Source organism: Lathyrus oleraceus, chromosome 3 (assembly GCF_024323335.1).
Source record: "Lathyrus oleraceus cultivar Zhongwan6 chromosome 3, CAAS_Psat_ZW6_1.0, whole genome shotgun sequence".
NCBI classification, from domain to species: Eukaryota; Viridiplantae; Streptophyta; class Magnoliopsida; order Fabales; family Fabaceae; genus Lathyrus; species Lathyrus oleraceus.
This window is the reverse complement of record NC_066581.1, coordinates 442,801,167-442,820,093: the sequence shown is the minus strand read 5'-3', so window position 1 is coordinate 442,820,093 and position 18,927 is coordinate 442,801,167. Positions and strand designations below refer to the sequence as shown.

At 38.7% G+C, this 18,927-nt stretch overlaps 1 long non-coding RNA gene across 6 annotated transcripts; it reads left to right on the top strand.

Annotated features, from left to right (window-relative positions):
• Positions 1-6: 6 nt before the first annotated feature.
• LOC127128104 (uncharacterized) lies at positions 7-2,611 on the top strand. Of its 6 annotated transcripts, XR_007805680.1 has the most exons (7): positions 7-153; positions 254-554; positions 669-763; positions 841-932; positions 1,287-1,375; positions 1,529-2,218; positions 2,335-2,611. It is a non-coding gene; the product is annotated as an uncharacterized LOC127128104 (long non-coding RNA). The 6 variants fall into 6 exon arrangements; XR_007805682.1 differs by having other exon boundaries at positions 254-331; positions 408-554; positions 669-1,375; XR_007805681.1 differs by lacking the exon at positions 841-932.
• The last annotated feature ends 16,316 nt before the right edge of the window (positions 2,612-18,927 follow it).

Here is an 18,927-nt window from a genome sequence, read left to right as displayed (position 1 = left end):
CCGGAGGAGGCGCCTCTATCTCCCAATCTGAACCTCCGCGTGGAATCCCCAACGTTTCAACATTAAATGCTCACCGAAGTTCATTCTAGATTTAACCCCTAAATTGGGAACATTATGAAGACATTTGCATGCGACGATGGGATCGACCTCGAGGTATGCTATCTTCTTCTCCTCTCCTTCTTCGAGTGCTCCTCGTCTTCTTCGCTTCTTCTCTCAGTTCTTCATCTTATTTGGGTATATCTTGATTTTGTAGTGGCTTAGCTCGGATTACTCAAAGTTCTAAGGATAAACTTTGAGCACCCATTTGGTACCTTTGAGCTTTGGTGTGCAGGTTAGGATGCGATTTCAGTAGAGTGACGGTGTCAATTTTTTCTCCTCCTTCCAATGATTGGATGTCTCTTATATAGAGTGAAAATGGGTGGTCCTTGAATCATGAGCTGGAAGAGGTGAAAGGAATCATTCCGTTAGAGTAAGATTTCCTTCTGGATTGTGTCTGGACCAGCGTGACCGCGACCTTTTGTCTGTAGTGTCCTTTGAAGCATATGCTTTTTAAGGTTATTTTTACTACTAAGGATTCTTTTACCATTCGGTTTTGCCATCCCTTGCAGTTATTTATTTGAGTCCACTTATTATAACTTGCATTGACTAAGAATTTTCTGTTATCATAGTGAACCAACCTTGGATGCTCATGAAAGACATGGATTCTTAACAGTGCCAATCTATGCTTTACCTCTCACACAAATCCAAGCACCCTTGCTGTGAGGTCGTGATTTAGACTTTTCTTCTCTTTTTGATGCCATGGAACATATGCCAATATGTGCCTCTGTGTGATTCTGCTAGGTTGTATGACAAATGCTTTTGTTTTGGTGTAAGCGAGAAGATGATTTGAAAGAGAGTTGCAAACTTGGGAATAGCTCCAATGCAAGATTGAGGTCGTTACTATGTATCGCTGAATTGTGGTTAACGACAACGTTGCATTTGGCGTGGAACTTATTGCAGCTTTTCTATTGTGATATCCCCTTGTTTATGCTGGTTTTATTTGTTTTGGAATTGTTGTGACATGTGTGTGTCCGTTTTAAGCTTCGACTCTTTCAATTGTGGATTCAACTCTTGCATATTTAGTGTTTCTGCACGTCACTTAACTGATGTGATGATGATATTTGACTCCACGGCTGTTTCAACTGTTATGAATTTGATTCAACCTCACTGGCTTTGCTTTGTCTAATGGACTTGATCATGATAGCTTTCCACTGATGTACTTTGAAATCTTGTGAATACTGGTGCAGGTACATGGAACTTTGATACAGGATTTCCGAGTCTTGGCTTTCGTTTCAATGAGGTGATATGTATTGTCTTGTCATCGGTTCACATAACGGTAAGCATAGCAACTTACCCTTTTTAATCCTTTCTTAGGCTGCATCCTGAAATGGTTTAGAGTTCTGTCCTGTATAGAATCTAAGTTTCATTGTGCTATACAATTTCTTGTAGCCAGAACTATCCTAATGTTATCATCTCTGTTTAATACCAGGAGATCCAAATCAGAGGATTGACCGTGGAAAGATCCAGTTCCAGTCTTGGCCAAAAATGTATCCTTTGGAGTTTCTAAAGAATGTGTGTCCTACTAGTTTACATCAGCGGTTACCACCTGTTTCGACCTGTCTCCATTGCAAGGCACTCTCAGCCTAATCAATAATGTTTCTAAAAGTTATCCATAACAGTATCCTCTGGCAAGGCATGTTCATAGCTTTTACATGAATCTAGGAGTTTCTCATTCCCTTCTCTGTAACTGATAGCTGAAACGTATGACAAGATATATGCTCCCACTGTCTCACATCTGCCACACCAATGTACTTGTTACATCTTTTTCCCGCCAGCGCTTCCATTTTTCGGTCCTTTTTGATGGAAGAAAAATAGAAATTGCATGAAGTTGCAGCGAGATTTATTGCTCAGGTTCTGTTTGGATATTTAGCTAATGTGTGAGCTGATTTGTGAGTTGTTATACCTATCGTGGCAGTAGTGGTTTGTGTAGTTTATGGATTTGTTTGATCAAAGTTGGATGGTTTGTGACTGACTTGGCCTAGGTGGTGATACTGTTAATGGACTGTGGATTTTGGTGGTTTTCAGGTCCATCACATTACAGGTCATGGCGTTGCTATACCTCTTCGAATGTTCCGTCTTGTGCCACTCTATCGTGGTCCTAAGCTCGGAACACTACCTGGTATTGCTTCCCTTCTTGCAACAGTATTAAACCTCATGATAAAATTGCATTTTGGCTTTGGCTAACTTTTCTCACAATAGCTTGTATGTTACGTGATAGGCTTTTGGATTGTGCAGGTTGCAGTATGCTTATCAGGACATGTCTCGCAAATTCTTGGAATTACTTGAAGAAGAGAGTGTAATGAGTTGTATTGCTTAGCTGCCATTCTATTCCAATGCTTGAATAACTTCTCTTGTAATGCCAACATGTCCTTAGATCATAGGCTAGGACTTTTGTAAACCATGAAGTTTAACAATACAAATTGTAAATCTATGCCTGTATTAATAAAACTTAGGAACATCATGCCCATCAAAGCATGGTCTTGTAAATCCAAGTTAATGGTCTTTATGCAAATGATATTGTCATGAAGTCCCTATAGAATGTTGATTTCCTCTCTTATAGACATTGAAAAAAACTTTAAATTCAAGTCCTTATGAGACTTCTGAAATCTGGACCTACCCGTGCCAGTCCTAGGTCAATCACCACCATTTCTTAGACATTTGCCAATTGGAGCGGGAAAAATGCACATTCAGCAAAAAACTCTTGTAATGAGATGTACTTGAACACAAGAATGTACCAAACTTACAAATCAACCAAAAGACTTGTTGATAAGATGCGATTTGCACTCATGAGCCATTAAGATGCTTTTTATGATAATGAATCAATGAGATGTGAGCCTTCGAGGCAACTTATGCATGGAGTAAATGATGATATGGACTATAATAATCTGCACATCCTAATCTAGTGATCCACTTAATCCGTAAGCACAAGTAGAATGAACTTCTTAAAAGATCTTGATGCATTATGAACTTCTAAAGGTAATATGGTCTTAAATCCATAAAGCAACGAAATTGGGGTAAAGATTAAAAGAAACCTAATTCCCTTCTCTAGTGAAACTCTCTAGTCTTGATTTTGTGCATCGTGCTTTATGGTTGTGAACGCTTGACAAAAAAAACTTTAAATATGCCCGGACAAAATTGGGGTATGACAGGTGGATCCTATTTTATTTCAAGGATTTTTGAAAAGCTATTACTGAAATATGGAGTCTGGCACAGTGTAGCAACACCCTATAACCCACATACGAGTGGCAAGTAGAAGTCTCAAACCGAGAACTTAAACAAATTATAGAAAAGACAGTTGCCACCTTTAGGAAAGAATGGTCCTCAAAGTTACCAGAATCCCTGTGGGCATATAGGACAGCTTATAAGACCCCAATAGGAACCACACCTTTCTAGCTAGTTTATGGAAAATCATGTCATTTGTCGGTAGAACTAGAATATAAATCATATTGGGCCATTAAGACATTTAATCTCAATTATGCTGCCGCAGGCGAAAAAAGAATATTAGATATCCACGAACTAGAGGAACATAGACTAGATGCGTATGAGAATGCCTGAATCTACAAAGAAAGAACAAAAAAATGGCATGACAATCGCATATTAAGGAAAGAGTTTAAGGAAGGTGACAAAGTACTCCTGTTTAACTCCCGCCTCAGACTCTTTCCCAAAAAATATCGTTCTAGATGGTCCTGTCCCTTCGAAATTACCGATATCTTTTCGATTGGAGCAATAGCGATAAAAGGAAAAACAAGTGAACCATTCATAGTAAACGGACAATGTTTGAAACAATGATTTCATTGCAAATCTAAAGCTTGCAGAGCTTCATGCTCATTCAAAAGAATAGTGCCTATCCCATTTCTGTCGAGCTTACGACAATAAACAAAGCGCTTGGTGGGAGAGAACCCACACTCTGTCTTTAACTATTAAAATTTCCTTACCCAAATTTATAATTATTACTACTGCTTAATTTTCATTTTTTCTTTTCTTTCTTATTTCTCATAAAGTTAATCGGTACCTTTCTGTATTATTGACCATTACTAACTCAATGCTATTATCTACTTGATTTTATCTAGCTACTGACTATCATAATGCAACAAGTAGATTACATTGATATAGTCTTTAGAGGCAGAGCTCAAAGGAGACGTTTTGAGGCTCTAGCTTAGAGAGAAATGACACTAACCTTGTACCTAGATGGACACACCATGACCAAATTAGGTATAAGAGACAATGTTACATTCCTAATTAACCCACTAGGCTGGGACACCTTTGCTATCAAAAGAAAATTTAGTTCCTACAGTAGGTTGACTTTAGAATTTCTAAGCTCCCTAGTGTACCTACCAAACCGTGGTATTGGACTTAACAAAGGCCTAATCCTCTTTAGGTTGTTTGATAATAATTACCGCTACACCCATAGAGAAACGGCTGAACTCCTAGGATGCCCGAATGGCCCTGATACCTTTACCATTACCCAGGAAGACAGGATAGTAGACCATGAGTTAGACCTCTTTTGGGGTAGCATCACAGGAAACGACCATCCCGAGCCAGACCTTATGCATTCAGAGAATATCCATAACCCTACCATCCGTTACTTTCATAAGATCCTAGCTCACACCTTATTTGGAAAGGAACAAAATTGAACCTTTGTGTCCAAAGACGAACCCTTCATAATGTATTGCGCGTCACTGGCCTGACCTGTTAACGCTGCTACATTCATGATAGCTAATCTGTACCGTATGGCACAGGAGGACTATGGACCAATCTTAGTTGGAGTCTTAGTGACCATGAAAGAAAATGCCATTGGACTGAGACAACCACTTATTAAACTCATCCTTTTAGGTGGAATATGACCAATGAATATTGACTTTTTCTTTAACACCAGGATCATTAGGAACCCATGCCCAAATGTGTTTGAATTTCTAATCAACCACCAAGTAGTACACCTATTTACCCTACCAGACCCTAGGACAAGTGCACATGATAGGAACAACTGGCTCAATGATTTGGATGGACCACCAGATGCACCACCCTCTCCTCCAGAGACACCCAAAATCTAGGATCACTATGACAATTATCTCTCTGACGCTGAATCACATGCCCTAGTTATACGTGCTACACATCTCACCGATCATGTTGCTGCCATCGAAGTTGTTCAGACAGATGTCGCCAATCTGAGAGGCGAGCTAAACACCCTACGCGTGGAATTCCATGGCTTTATGGATGTAGTGACAGAGAACCTGGACAACATTTACCAACATTTCTACTCATTTGCTCCTTCTACCAAGAGTCTCCATAATGGCTAATTTATTTGAATTACCGATTTACTGACTTTTATTTATATTTGCTTTTACACATTGGGATTTATTTAATTACTTCATTTCTTTTTATGCCAGTAAAAATATTATGTCATCTCTTCTTATTTACTCCATTCTTTTATTCGTCAATTTTGTGATTAAATTCCATTTCACTATATATTGTTTATTATTCCTATACACTATATATTATTGGTAAACTAAATTCCATTGAAATTTTGTGGTCAAAGCATATAAAGGCACACACATGTGGAAGACCATAGTGCATGTGGTGCTTGCCACACACAGTTGCGGAGCCCACGTGAGGGTTGTGGCGCCCACCACAGAGCCCATAGTGGCGCCCGCCACCAACACCAAAAGTGGCGCAAGCCGCTACACAAGCCTGCACGCGCAGGCTGTGTATTTTGACCATTCAAACCACTTTATGATGTTGTCCCTTGCATGCAAGATAATGCCTTAATGACATTTAACCACTTTCAAAAATTCTTTGACCAAGACATTAAAAACCTAAATGCAATTTATTTACCAATCAATTTTCTAACCACCATCACCTCTATATAAACCACCAACATAACCTCAACATACCACACCTCTCATTTACATATTTCTCTCCTTTCTTTATCTATTCTCACTAAAGTACACAAAGAGTCTGAAATTCATTATGGCACAGATGAGGGAATAAGAAATAGTGTTCAGAAATGGCGAGCCAAGCGAATTACAAGAGGAGACGTACACGTCTCTCACCGCAAGAAAGATCGAATTAACAAAGTTCGCCGATGAACCCTGTTTATTTTCTTTAGGAATTCTATATAGTGTTAACTATATGCTAGACACTTTAAATTTAAATTATTTTGTATCTCCCAAGGACACTGTCTACGCTCAGTTAACACTAGAATTCCTAAGCTCATTAATTTTTAGTCCCACACCCAACAATTCCAGTGGGATTATCCATTTTCCTTGATTTAAATTCGAATATTCCCTTACATTTTCCCAACTAGCGGACCCTACTACATCTCCCCCATGGGGATCGCGTAGTAAGTGAGGTCCCAAATACTGAGGGTTGGCAATGCGCCTTCCAACCATTTTGGAGGGCAATAACCAGTATAGTAACCCATAGTTTTAAGGGAAACAAAGTCACTTTCATTCACAACCCGGCTATTCGATATTTCTGCCAAATATTGGCATCCACCATTTTTGGCTGAGCAAATTCTAACAAGGTGAACAAAAAAGGACTCTTTCATTTGTTCGCCACATTTTTGCCACAAAAGGTGAATATCATCCCTTTTATGCTATCTCACATGCAGGCCATTGTCAATGGGAAGCGAGGGCCGATTATTTTTGGAGGTTTAATAACGTCCTTAGCCAGAGTCCTAGGACTCGAAGAAAAATTCTCCAGGCTAACCCCTCTCCCGCATCATGCCATTGACATTGACATGACAAGAAGCATGAAACTAGTAAAACGAATGACTGACGGTAAATTTAATTTAATAATTGCAAATAATATGTTACAAGATTTTATCCTCCCAAAGCCAAATCGCACAGATGTGCATAACCCGGATAATTATTATTATACTAATGATCTGGTGCCTAACCAAGTCCCCGTGCACATTCCTGAGAATGTAGCTGCTGGTGGGGACACCATTGAGGACGACATTCCGGAGCAATCTTCTCCAGCTACTGACCCACACACCAAACACCTATCCATTGAAAATGTTGCAGGTACATCTTCTAGTCAAAGACCCAGAAGAAGAAATGTGGCACCAGCCACTCTTGATGAGATCTATGATGGACTGCTGCGGCGTAGCGAATAAGACGCTCAGCGCGACCCACAAATCTAAAACATGGAAGCTCAGCAAACTGAAATGATGCAAATCCTTCGCCAAATGCAGCATGATCAGCACGACTACTCCTTCAGAACCGAACATAACATGTCTGGCTTGATCGATGAAATGGCAACATTAACAATGCGTGTGGAAGATGTCCAGAACTACACGCCACCTCACCTGCCAGAAAATGGTGGACGTGCATGTACACATGGCAGAAGGCGCCAGTAGCAGGATACCCAGGTTCTACCTTTCTTTCCTATCTTATGTCGTTGCATTGGGGAAAATGCAAGGTTTAAGTATGGGGGAGGAAGCTTTACCGCTTTTATTTATCGCTTTCTAGGTAGATATAAATTATTGCTATTGTTATTTCCTTTTGTTATTTTTTGTTAAAGTGTCAGTCGAGTTAAATATCAATGTGTTGTAGAGTCTTTATGCATGGTTTCCGTTATTTACTAATTCTCCTATTTGCTCAAGCCATACAAAAAATTTCGCAAAAGTCTAGACTTAGAGATACAATACACCTTTTGAAAATTCTTAACTATAAATAAAACTGAGGTTTAATTATAGAGATTTGGAAAAACTTTATAAGATCGACATCGTTTTAACACCTTAAATCTCCCAAATATAAGATCGATTTGAGTACTAGTCATGCTATAGCCTTAAATTCTATTCTTTAATATTTCCTTAAGTAGTTAATCTAGCAATCAACACCATCCTAAACATACACTATGCAAGAAGTCGATGCAAATAAGTGTATGATCTCAGACTTAAAAGTAGAAAAGATTACGAAATGTATGGAAAATGTTGTTCCCTCTAAGTTAGGTGATCCTCACCCGGTCATTTATCCCAAGGGTATAACCATCTTCAACTGTTATTTGAGCCAAAGTGCGAAAAAGAAAGAAAGAAATAATGGTGAGATCATAGTCACTAACAGACTATCTTGCTATGAATATGAAAGGATAACGGGCTTAATGTGATTGCACCAGAATGAAAAAGGATAAAAAGAAGGTTTAATAAGGTACACTTAGGAATGACAACATAATTCAGATTGGTTTCTATAGGGGGAGACTTATGGTTGCAACGATACCCTTAGTGTGGAAGTGAGTACCTATTTATACAATTTATAACCAAAGTAAAGTTTATAGATTAGAATGAGTATCCGAATGCAACTGTGTCTTCTACGAGGCTTGATAATGTATGCTGCAAATATTTTACAACACTTTTTATTCATGTAAGCGGTATTTTCTTAGGGAGAAGCAAAGGTTTAAGTATGAGGGAGTTTGATAACGCAAAAATGTATCGTATTTTTGGCTCCATATTCATTGCTTTTTACTTGATTAACACTTATTATTACGCAGTATTTTATGTTTATTGCAGGTATTTATCGATTAAAAGGTTTATAGCAAGAAAAATGGAAAATAGCAAAAAGTAAAGAAAAAGGAAAGAAAAAGAGAAGAAAATGGAGTTTTATAAGAGAAAATGGGCCACCAAAGCAAATGGGCTTGTGGCACCCATTATCTAGGGTGTGTGGCGCCCGTCATATTAACCCAAGGAGGAGGTGGCGCCCGCCACCAAGCCTTAAGAGGTGGCGCCCAATCCTAAAAAGGTAACGCTCGCCTCTCATTCAAAGGCTAGGGTTGTGGCAACCTCCACAACCTAGTCTTCCACCTTTTTCACCACATTTGGAGCCACGAATCCACCCACCTTTGCTACAATTTAGGGATTGTGGAAAATATATAAACGATCTCTCAGACTCGCTCGGGACACACTCTTCGTCCAATTTTCAAGCGACGATTAATTTTAGTCAGAATTTATTTTTCTTTTAGTTTCTAGACAATTTTCTTACTTTGTAAAAGTGATAGTTTCTCCATATCGGGACTATTGCACTTTATTATTTACGCTTTTGGGATTCAATTGTAACGGTTATTCATTGCCAAAGCCTGCAGACATTATTTTAATCAAAGAATCAATATTCAGTTCCAGTTCTTAATTCACAATCCAGGTTTTATTTTGATTACTGTTTTATTTTTTTATGTCTTATCACATGTTTGATTCCCTAATTACCATGTCTGTTACCTGATCCATGTCCGGCTTAACCCTTAGGTATCGGTATGTAAAGACCGTCGAAACGAAGGGATTCATAAATAATTGGTGTTAGTTTTTATTAAACTTTTTTTTCCGGTTTTAGTTTCTTATTTTAATCAAATTGTTTTTTGTACGACAGTACAAAAAAAACTAAGGTTACGGTCAACAAGAACGAGAGTTTGAGATTTTAACTTGATAGCTGAAACTAGGCATTAATCCTTAACACAGCGAGAGCCAAGTATCCTGGTTTAGGAGTATGGTCAGATTCAATAAAAACAAGAGTGTGAGACTAGGTCCTTTATATAAATAATTTCTACTGAAGAATATTTTTACAAATAAGATTACGCCAACTATCTATCGAATCCACGAAACTTGATGCGTTACATACCGATATCCCCTATATCTCATATCTTTACGAATATTCTATTTACGTTATAGTTATTTCTCTTCATCCCTCCAATCTTAGAATGATCATCGACCTTAGATTTTCATAGCAACATTAAAGGGCGACTTATGCAAAAGATGAGCGCCTCGATGGATTGAAAACCCGAAACGGCGGTCCAGGCAAAAATTAGAGATATAAAACAGAAATTTATCTTGACAGATTGAGTACACGACCTTAGGGAAATTTAAGCAAAAAATAGGGATTATGGCAAGTAACTACACTCGGTTGATCTCCAGTCTTGGAAAATTCCCGAGCAAGTCAGCCGACTCAGATTCATCATTTTCAACCAAAGCCAATAGCATAGTGGATATTGAAGTTGGTAGAAGGATTAGTGATCATTGTATTCAATGTAGCCCTTTTCCATGTAAATTACCATTTTTCAACTTTTGTAAAGATCTATGGAGTCATGTCATTTACAGGCTACCATTCTATTAAATAAAGTTGAACTTTTTAACCAATTATTTCTACTCTTATTTATCTTTCAGCTAAATAGAATTGAATTTTTATGACGATAATTTCAAAGTTTGAATTTAATAATCAAAAACATTTTTCTTAAAATAATAAAAGAAAATTACTTTTAAAAGCAATCGATTTCAGTAAGGAATATCAACAGCAATCTGAGAACAGATAAGTCTTAGAAGTGCAAAGCATTGTTGGTTTTTCCCCAAGCAGTTTGTTGAGTCACTTTTTCCTTCCCAAGAGAAATCCAGTTTCTCTAACTGAGTTTTATGATTGCCTCCCCAGTTGAGTTGTAGGCACGTATTCTCAACGGTTTGGATAAATTCAGCACAAATATTTAATTCCTCTCAAATCTCCAGCAAAGTTCAATCCTGAGCCCCACCAGCACTGATTCTTGAGCAGTATTTCTGGTCCTCTGCAAGGTTGTCCCCCATTTCATGTGGTGTTGGCCTAAAATTCCCCGCAGAGTTGATGATGCAGATCCTCAACAGATCTTTTCTCTTACCCCAGTCAGGGTCGAGCTATTTTGAGGTGGATGATTCATTTTTATCCCTATCTTTTTCTCCAGTTGATGCCTTCATCCTGTAGAGATTAGCCGAGTGTTGTAGCGATGATTCAAATAAGTGATATTTGTATCCTTCGTGATTGTTTTGTCAGCATAATCATCAATAATATACATATACATATATACATTCATACATCAGATATTTCATTATATGCATTATTATTGCATTTGATTCCTTATTTTCTGATTATGGTGATATACTTTCCGCATTCAGATTTTGTGTGTCTGTCATCCCTCAATTGTAGAGTGTCAGCCCCTTAAGTAGAAAGAATTTAACCTTTCTCATTCCCCACTGAGTTATTTCCTCGTTGATGATTATTATTTCAGCTTCCTCCCTAGTTTATTATCTGGACGTAACCACTCCCCATGAGTTATATCCTCACCGGGTCGAGTCTTTGATTGACTGTTTCTTTCTAGCTCTTACCTAGATAGATGCTTTGGTCCCTTGAGAGTCTATTATCCAGTAACAAGTAATATTCTCCTCAATTTGCGAGTACCTTACTCTTACCCAATACCCGGTAATAGTAACCTACTTCCTATATTTTCCCCAGCGGATTCGTCTTACATTTCCCCAGGTATTTTATCCTTGATATGTTCATCCTAACCGATGACGGATCTGCATCATCAACTCTGCGGGGAATTTTAGGTCAACACCATATGAAATGGGGGACAACCTTGCAGAGGACCATAAATACTGCTCAAGAATCAGTGCCGGTCTGGCTCAGGATTGAACTTTGCTGGAGACTTGAGAGGAATAAAATATATGTGATGAATTTATGCAAACCGTTGAGAATACGTGCCTACAACTCAACTAGGGAGGCGATCACAAAACTCAGTTAGAGAAACTAGATTTCTCTTGGGAATGAAAAAGTGACTCAACAAACTGCTTGGGGAAAGACCAACAATGCTTTACACTTCTAAGACTTAGTTGTTCTCAGATTGCTGTTGATATTCCTTATTGAAATCGATTGCTTTTAAAAGTAATTTTCTTTTATTATTTTAAGAAAAATGTTTTTGATTATTAAATTCAAACTTTGAAATTATCGTCATAAAAATTCAATTCTATCTAGCTGAAAGATAAATAAGAGTAGAAACAATTGGATAAAAAGCTAAACTTTATTTAATAGAATGGTAGCCTGTAAATGACATGACTCCATAGGTCTTTACAAAAGTTGGAAAATGGTAATTTACATGGAAAAGGGCTACATTGAATACAATGATCACTAATCCTTCTACCAACTTCAATATCCACTGTGCTCTTTGCTTTGGTTGAAAATGATGAATCTGAGTCGGCAGACTTGCTCGAGAATGTTCCAAGACTGGAGATCAACCGAGCGTAGTTAATTGCCAAAATCCCTATTTTTTGCTTAAATTTCCCCAAGGTCGTGTACTCAATCTGCCAGGATAAATTTCCGTTTTATATCTCTAATTTTTGCCTGGATCGCCGTTTCGGGTTTTCAATCCACCGAGGCGCTCATTTTTTGCCTAAGTCGCCCTTTCAGGTTTTCAACTAAGAGAGTTGTTCTTTTATTTTTTAGGAAAACTATTTCTTGACTGCATCAACATTCACAAGACGCGTGAACTCTTCACCATCCATAGTTGTGCGAATCAAAGCACTGCCTGAAAAGGCTCTATTAACAAAATATGGGCCTTCATAATTAGGAGTCCATTTTCCCCTAGAATCTTGTTTGAAAGATGAAATCTTCTTGAGCATAAGGTCACCTTCTTTGAATACACGAGGCCTGACCTTCTTATCAAATGCCTTATTCATTCTCTGCTGGTACAACTGAGTATGGCACATGGCAGTGAATCTCTTCTTTTCAATCAATTCAGTTGGTCATATCGAGTCTGACACCATTCAACTTCATTCAACTTGGCTTCCATCAAAACACATAATGATGGGATCTCAACCTCCACGGGGAGCACAACTTCCATACCATAAACAAGTTAGAAAGGGGTTGCCCATGTTGAAGTGCAGATGGATGTATGGTACCCATGCAAAGCAAATGGGAGCATGTCATGCCAATCTTTATATGTCACAACCATTTTTTGAATGATCTTCTTAATGTTATTTGCAGCTTCAATAACCCCATTAATCTTAGGTCTGTAAGGAGAAGAATTATGATATGCAATCTTTAAGTCTTTGCAAAGAGATTCCACCATATTGTTGTTCAAGTTCGATCTACTATTAGTAATGATCTTACTTGGCACACCATACTGGCATATCATTTGATTCTTGATAAACCTTACAACAACATGCTTGGTTACATTTGCACACGAATAGCCACCCGAATGGAACGATGTCCATTTGAAGCTTTAGGCTCAATCATACCAATCATATCAATTCCCCACATGGAGAAGGGCCATGGAGAGGAATTGACATTCAACAGTGTCGGAGGAAAATGAATCTTATCCGCATGAATTTGACATTTGTGGCATTTCTTCACAAACTTGCAACAGTCAGATTCAATTGTCAGCCAATAGTAACCTGCCCTCAAGATCTTCTTAGACATAGCATGCACATTGGAATGAGTACCACAGGAACCTTCATGGACTTTTGTCATCCATAACTTTGCTTCGTGTCTATCCACGCATCTGAGCAAAACCATATCAAAGTTTCTCTAATAAAGCACATCACCATTCAGGTAGGAGTTGCCAGCTAATCTTCTCAAAGTCTTCTTATCTTTCAAAGATGCCCCATGCGGGTAAATTTGACTTTGTAGAAAACACTTGATATCAAAATACCACGGCTTTTCATCTTTGATCTCGTCAACAGCAAACACATGAGTTGGCCTATAAAGATGCATCACAGTCAAATTAGGAACTTTATTCCAAAATTTCACCATAATCATTGAAGCCAACGTTGCAAGAGCATCTACCATCCGGTTTTCATCTCGAGGGATATAATGAAACTCAACCTTCGTAAAGAAAGTTGAAATCCTCCTCGCATAATCTCTATATGGTATCAAACCAGGTTGATTCGATTCCCATTCACCTTTGATTTGATTTACAACCAAAGCTGAATCTCCATAGACGGCAAGATATTTGTTTATGAGATTAATGGCATCTTCAAGCCCCATAATGCAAGCTTTATACTCAGCCATATTGTTTGTACACTTGAAAGTCAATCTAGCTGTAAATGGAAAATGAGTGCCTTGAGGAGTAATAATCACTGCCCCAATGTCGTTACCATATTGATCAACAACTCGAGTCAAATACCATGCCCCAACGGGAACAAGGTTCTGGCCCTTCTTTAAGCAATGGTTCATCATAATCTTTCATTTTCAAGTATAAAATAACTTCATGGGGAAAATCACATTGTATTGACTGGTAATCTTCAATCGGCTGGTGAGCCAAATGGTAACCCAAGACGCTACCTTTAACTGCTTTTTGAGATCGGTATTCAATATCATACTCAGATAACAACATCTTCCAACGAGCAATCCTCCCAGTTAAAGCATGCTTCTCAAAAATATACTTGATTGGATCCATTTTGGATATCAACCAAGTAGCATGATTCAACATATACTAACGCAAACGCTTAGCAACCCAAGCCAATGCACAACAAGTCTTTTCAAGCATAGAATACCGAGTCTTACAGTCGGTGAACTTCTTACTGAGGTAGTCAATATCATATTCTTTCTTTCCAGTTTCGTCTTGCTGACCAAGAACACGACCCATACTCTCAGCAAGCGTAGTCAAATACATGATCAACGGTCTTCCTTCAACAGGAGGAGACAGAATCAAAGGTTTGGGAGATATTCCTTGAATCTGTCAAAAGCTTTTTGGAAATCCTCGATCCAATCACAAGATTGATCTTTCCAAAGAAGCTTGAATATAGACGCACATGTGGCAGTCATATGTGATATAAATCTTGAGATATAGTTTAAGCGACCGAGAAAACCTCTGACTTGATTCTCAGTTTTAGGTGCAAGCATTTCTTGTATTGCTTTGACCTTGTCAGGATCAACCTCAATACCCTTCTTGCTGACAATAAAGCCCAACAACTTACCAGAACAAACACCAAAAGTACACTTATTAGGATTCAAGCGGAGTTTGTACTTCCTCAAATGCTGGAATAACTTCAATAAAAGCTCAACATGTTCTTCCTCATCATTTGATTTAGCAATCATATCATCAACATAGACTTCGATCTCTTTATGCATCATATCATTAAAGGGAGTGGTCATTACTGTCTGGCATGGTGCACCAGCATTCTTTAAACCGAAAGGCATCACTCTATAACAGTATGTTCCCTAGGGTGTAATGAATGTGGTCTTCTCCGTAACTTCGGGTGCCATCTTGATCTGATTATAACAGGAAAATGCATCTATAAATAAAAAGACATTGAATTTAGTTGTGTTGTCTACCAACATATCAATGTGTGGTAGAGGGAAATCATTGTTCGGAGTAGCTTTGTTCAAATCTCTGTAATCGACGCACATACGGACTTTTCCATCCTTCTTCGAAATAGGCACAATATTGGCCACCCACTGCGGATACTCGTTGGTAACAAGAAAATCGGCATCAATCTACTTTTGCACTTCTTCTTTGATTTTAACTTCCATATCAGGATGCGTCCTTCTCAACTTCTGCTTGACTGGAGGGCATTTTGGTTTCAACAGCAATTTATGCTCCACAATCTCAAAATCCAAACCAGGAAGTCTTGATAGGACCAAGAAAACACATTTGAATATTCTCGAAGAAGATCAATCAACCCCTTCTTAACCTCTGGACACAATCGAGACCCAATCTTGACTTCCTTCACATCATCTTCGGAACCCAAGTTGACTAACCCAATCTGCTCTTCGAACGGATGAATGGTTTTTTTCTTCGTGCTCAAGTAGATGAGATAATTCATCATATACTTCTTCATCAATCTCTTCCTCAGCCTCATACACAGGGAAGTCAAAATTTGGAGAGGGAGTAGGATCATTGTATTCAATGGGTTTAGGAACCAACCTGCATAATGATTTGATATTTTGATTTTAGAGAAGTGAATTGTGACCAAATATTATGTAGATGGACAATTATTATTTATTTATCCATGTTTTTTGTGATTACCATTTTCAGAAAAAAAGAAAGTAAAAACAAAACATCATAGATGTGGATGAATAGAGTTGCATTTTATCGATGGTATTTAAAAATGCACAACAATGTTCAATTCTCCCTTAGGCATGGGAGAAGGATTTTTCTTAAAATAATTAAAAAAAAATTACTTAGAGCGATGGATAATGACATGAATATCAACAGCAACCCAATTGTTGCAAGCCTTGCCATGCGTCCCAAAGTTGGCGCAGTCTTCATCTTCATCACCCTCGATCACAACAGCTGAGTGTTGTTCATTACCATGGTTGAACCCTCTGCTACGGAAACTTGGTCACACTTCTTTAGCTTTGACATTAAATGGCCTTTGTTGAAATCCCAATTCGTCCCTAATCTTGTTCTCGCAGACTTCTACCATGCGGCCTCACTGATCTGTACTACATGCCTCAATAACTTTCTAAGCATCTTTGAAAGAAGACATGGGTACCCCAGTTTTCTTTACTTCAACAATAGATAAGGCTTGGAACGGAGTTCCAATGTCCTCCTCAGCTTCCACATATGTAAAAGATGACAGAAGGCTTAGCAAAAGTGCTTTCTCTCCACCAACGATGACAAGCTTGCTATTCTTCACAAATTCCAATTTCTGGTGCAGAATGGACGTTATAGCTCTAGCCTCATGAATCCATCGCCTTCCTAATAAACAACTATAGGCCGGGTGGATATCCATTACTTGAAAAGTAATTTGAAATTCACTCAGACCTATCTTCACTGGAAGGTTCACTTCTCCAATGACGGTTTTGCGAGAACCATCAAATGCTTTGACAATCACGCCACTATACCTCATTAGGGCGCCTTGATAGGATAATCTAGACAAATTTGATTTCAGGAGTACATTCAGAGAAGAACCGGTATCAACTAGGACATTTGTTAGTGCATCCTCCTTGTAGTTCATTGAAATATGAAGTGCTAGATTGTGATTTCTACCTTCCTCCGGAAGTTCTTCGTCACAAAAACTATGATTGTTGCAAGAAGTAATGTTAGCCAAAATGTGGTCAAATTGATCCACAGTAACATCGTGCTCAACACAGGGTTGCTCCAACACTCTTTGCAATGCTTCCCTGTGCGCTTTAGAATTCATTAGCAGAGACAACATTGAAATCTTCGAAGGTGTCTAGAGCAGTTGCTCCACCATATTAAACTCGCCCTTTTTAATTAATCGTAGCACTTTGTCATCATCGTTAGGCTTCACTTTGCTGGATTCACCAGACTGACACGCCGGAGCACTAACTGGGTTTATTGCAGGCACATCAACCTTCTTACTAACTGCAGCTTCTTCTACATCCTTTGTAGTTCATTGAAATATGAAGTGCTAGAATGTGATTTCTACCTTCCTCCGGAAGTTCTTCATCATAAAAACTATGATTGTTGCAAGGAGTAATGTTAGCCACAATGTGGTCAAAATTATCAACAGTAACGTCGTGCTCAATATAGGCTTACTCCAACACTCTTTGCAATGCTTCCCTGACCGCTTTAGAATTCATTAGTAGAGACAACATTTAAGTCTTCGAAGGTGTCTGGAACAGCTACACCACCACATTCAACACTCTCTTTTTAATTAATCGTAGCACTTTGTCATCATCGTTAGGCTTCACTTTGCTGGATTCACCAGACTGACACGCTAGAGCACTAACTGGGTTTATTGCAGGCACATCAACCTTCTTACTGACTGTAGCTTCTTCTACATCCTTAGAAAAAACGGTATAAAAAACATGACCGCTACGAGTCTCCTTCATAATATAAGCTATATTCACAACTGAATTTGTCATAGGCAACTAAACCTCTTGACCGTTCTCCACCATTGTAGCATTATACTGATACGGCACAGCTCTATCGGATGCATACGGGACGGGGCCCGCTAAGCGTATCACTAACGGCGATATCGATCTGTTGACGATGTTGTTATGGCTACTATCGAAATGAATTACTACCCGCCCCAGAGTCTTAAGCACTGGCACAATCACATTGACATCATCACCCAAGTGACAGGACTAAAAAACATGAATCATACCCTCATCCATTAACCTCTGAATATCCCTCTTGACCATGACACATCCTCGAGCATTCACACTGCAAATTTCATAACCATCATGGTCATGCTCTCACTCACTAACCAGACCAATGTCCTTAGGCATTGTTACCAAGGACCTTCTGATAAAGCGGAAGTCATAAAGCTTGAACTCCCCATGACCATAATCTACCATGTTGATAGAGGAACTACCATGAATGGGCAACGAATTGGCTTTCACATTCCACGCACGGTCCGTAAAGGACATCATCCCACAATTTACAAGCTTATGGACCTCATACTTCAATGGGTAACAGTTCTCAATATCATGGTCAGGAGCTCCTTGATGAAAGGCACAATGAAGTTCAGGCTTATACCACCATGGAAGTGGTTCTGGAATTTGAGGTGGATTTCTGGGTTGTAGTAGATTTTTGAGAACCAAAGATAGATAGAGTTTGGTGTATGACATAGGAATAGGGTCAAAAGAAGCCTTCTTACCCTCGAAGTCTTGTTGTTTATTATTGTTGCTATTATTGTAGTTGTTGGTTCTTTGTTGCAGTTGTTGTTGAACTAGTACTGACTAATTATTAGAATTGTTTGAAAACACTGGAATAACTAATGAAACTTGATGTTGACGCAGTTGCGAGTTTCATCTGACATGAGGCCTCCTCTTCCTCCCTACGGATACTACATTGGTTTCCCCTTCCTTCTTTCTGGCGAAACCGCTCTTATACTTCTTACTAGACGACACCTCTTCCTTAGACAGACTTCCCTCATGGACTCCTTCGTCTTACCTCATCCCCATGTTTACCATTTTGGTAAAGTCATTGGGGGCACTGGAAATCATTCGTTCGTAATAAAAGAAACTCAGGTTCTTTAGGAAAATCTTCGTCATCTCTTTTTCTTCCAACGGATGACTAATCTGAACGGCAAGCTCTCTCCACCTTTGGGCATACTCTTTAAACGTGTCTTTCTCCTTCTGAGACATATACCTTAGCTGGTCTCTATCAGGCGCCATGTTCATATTATAC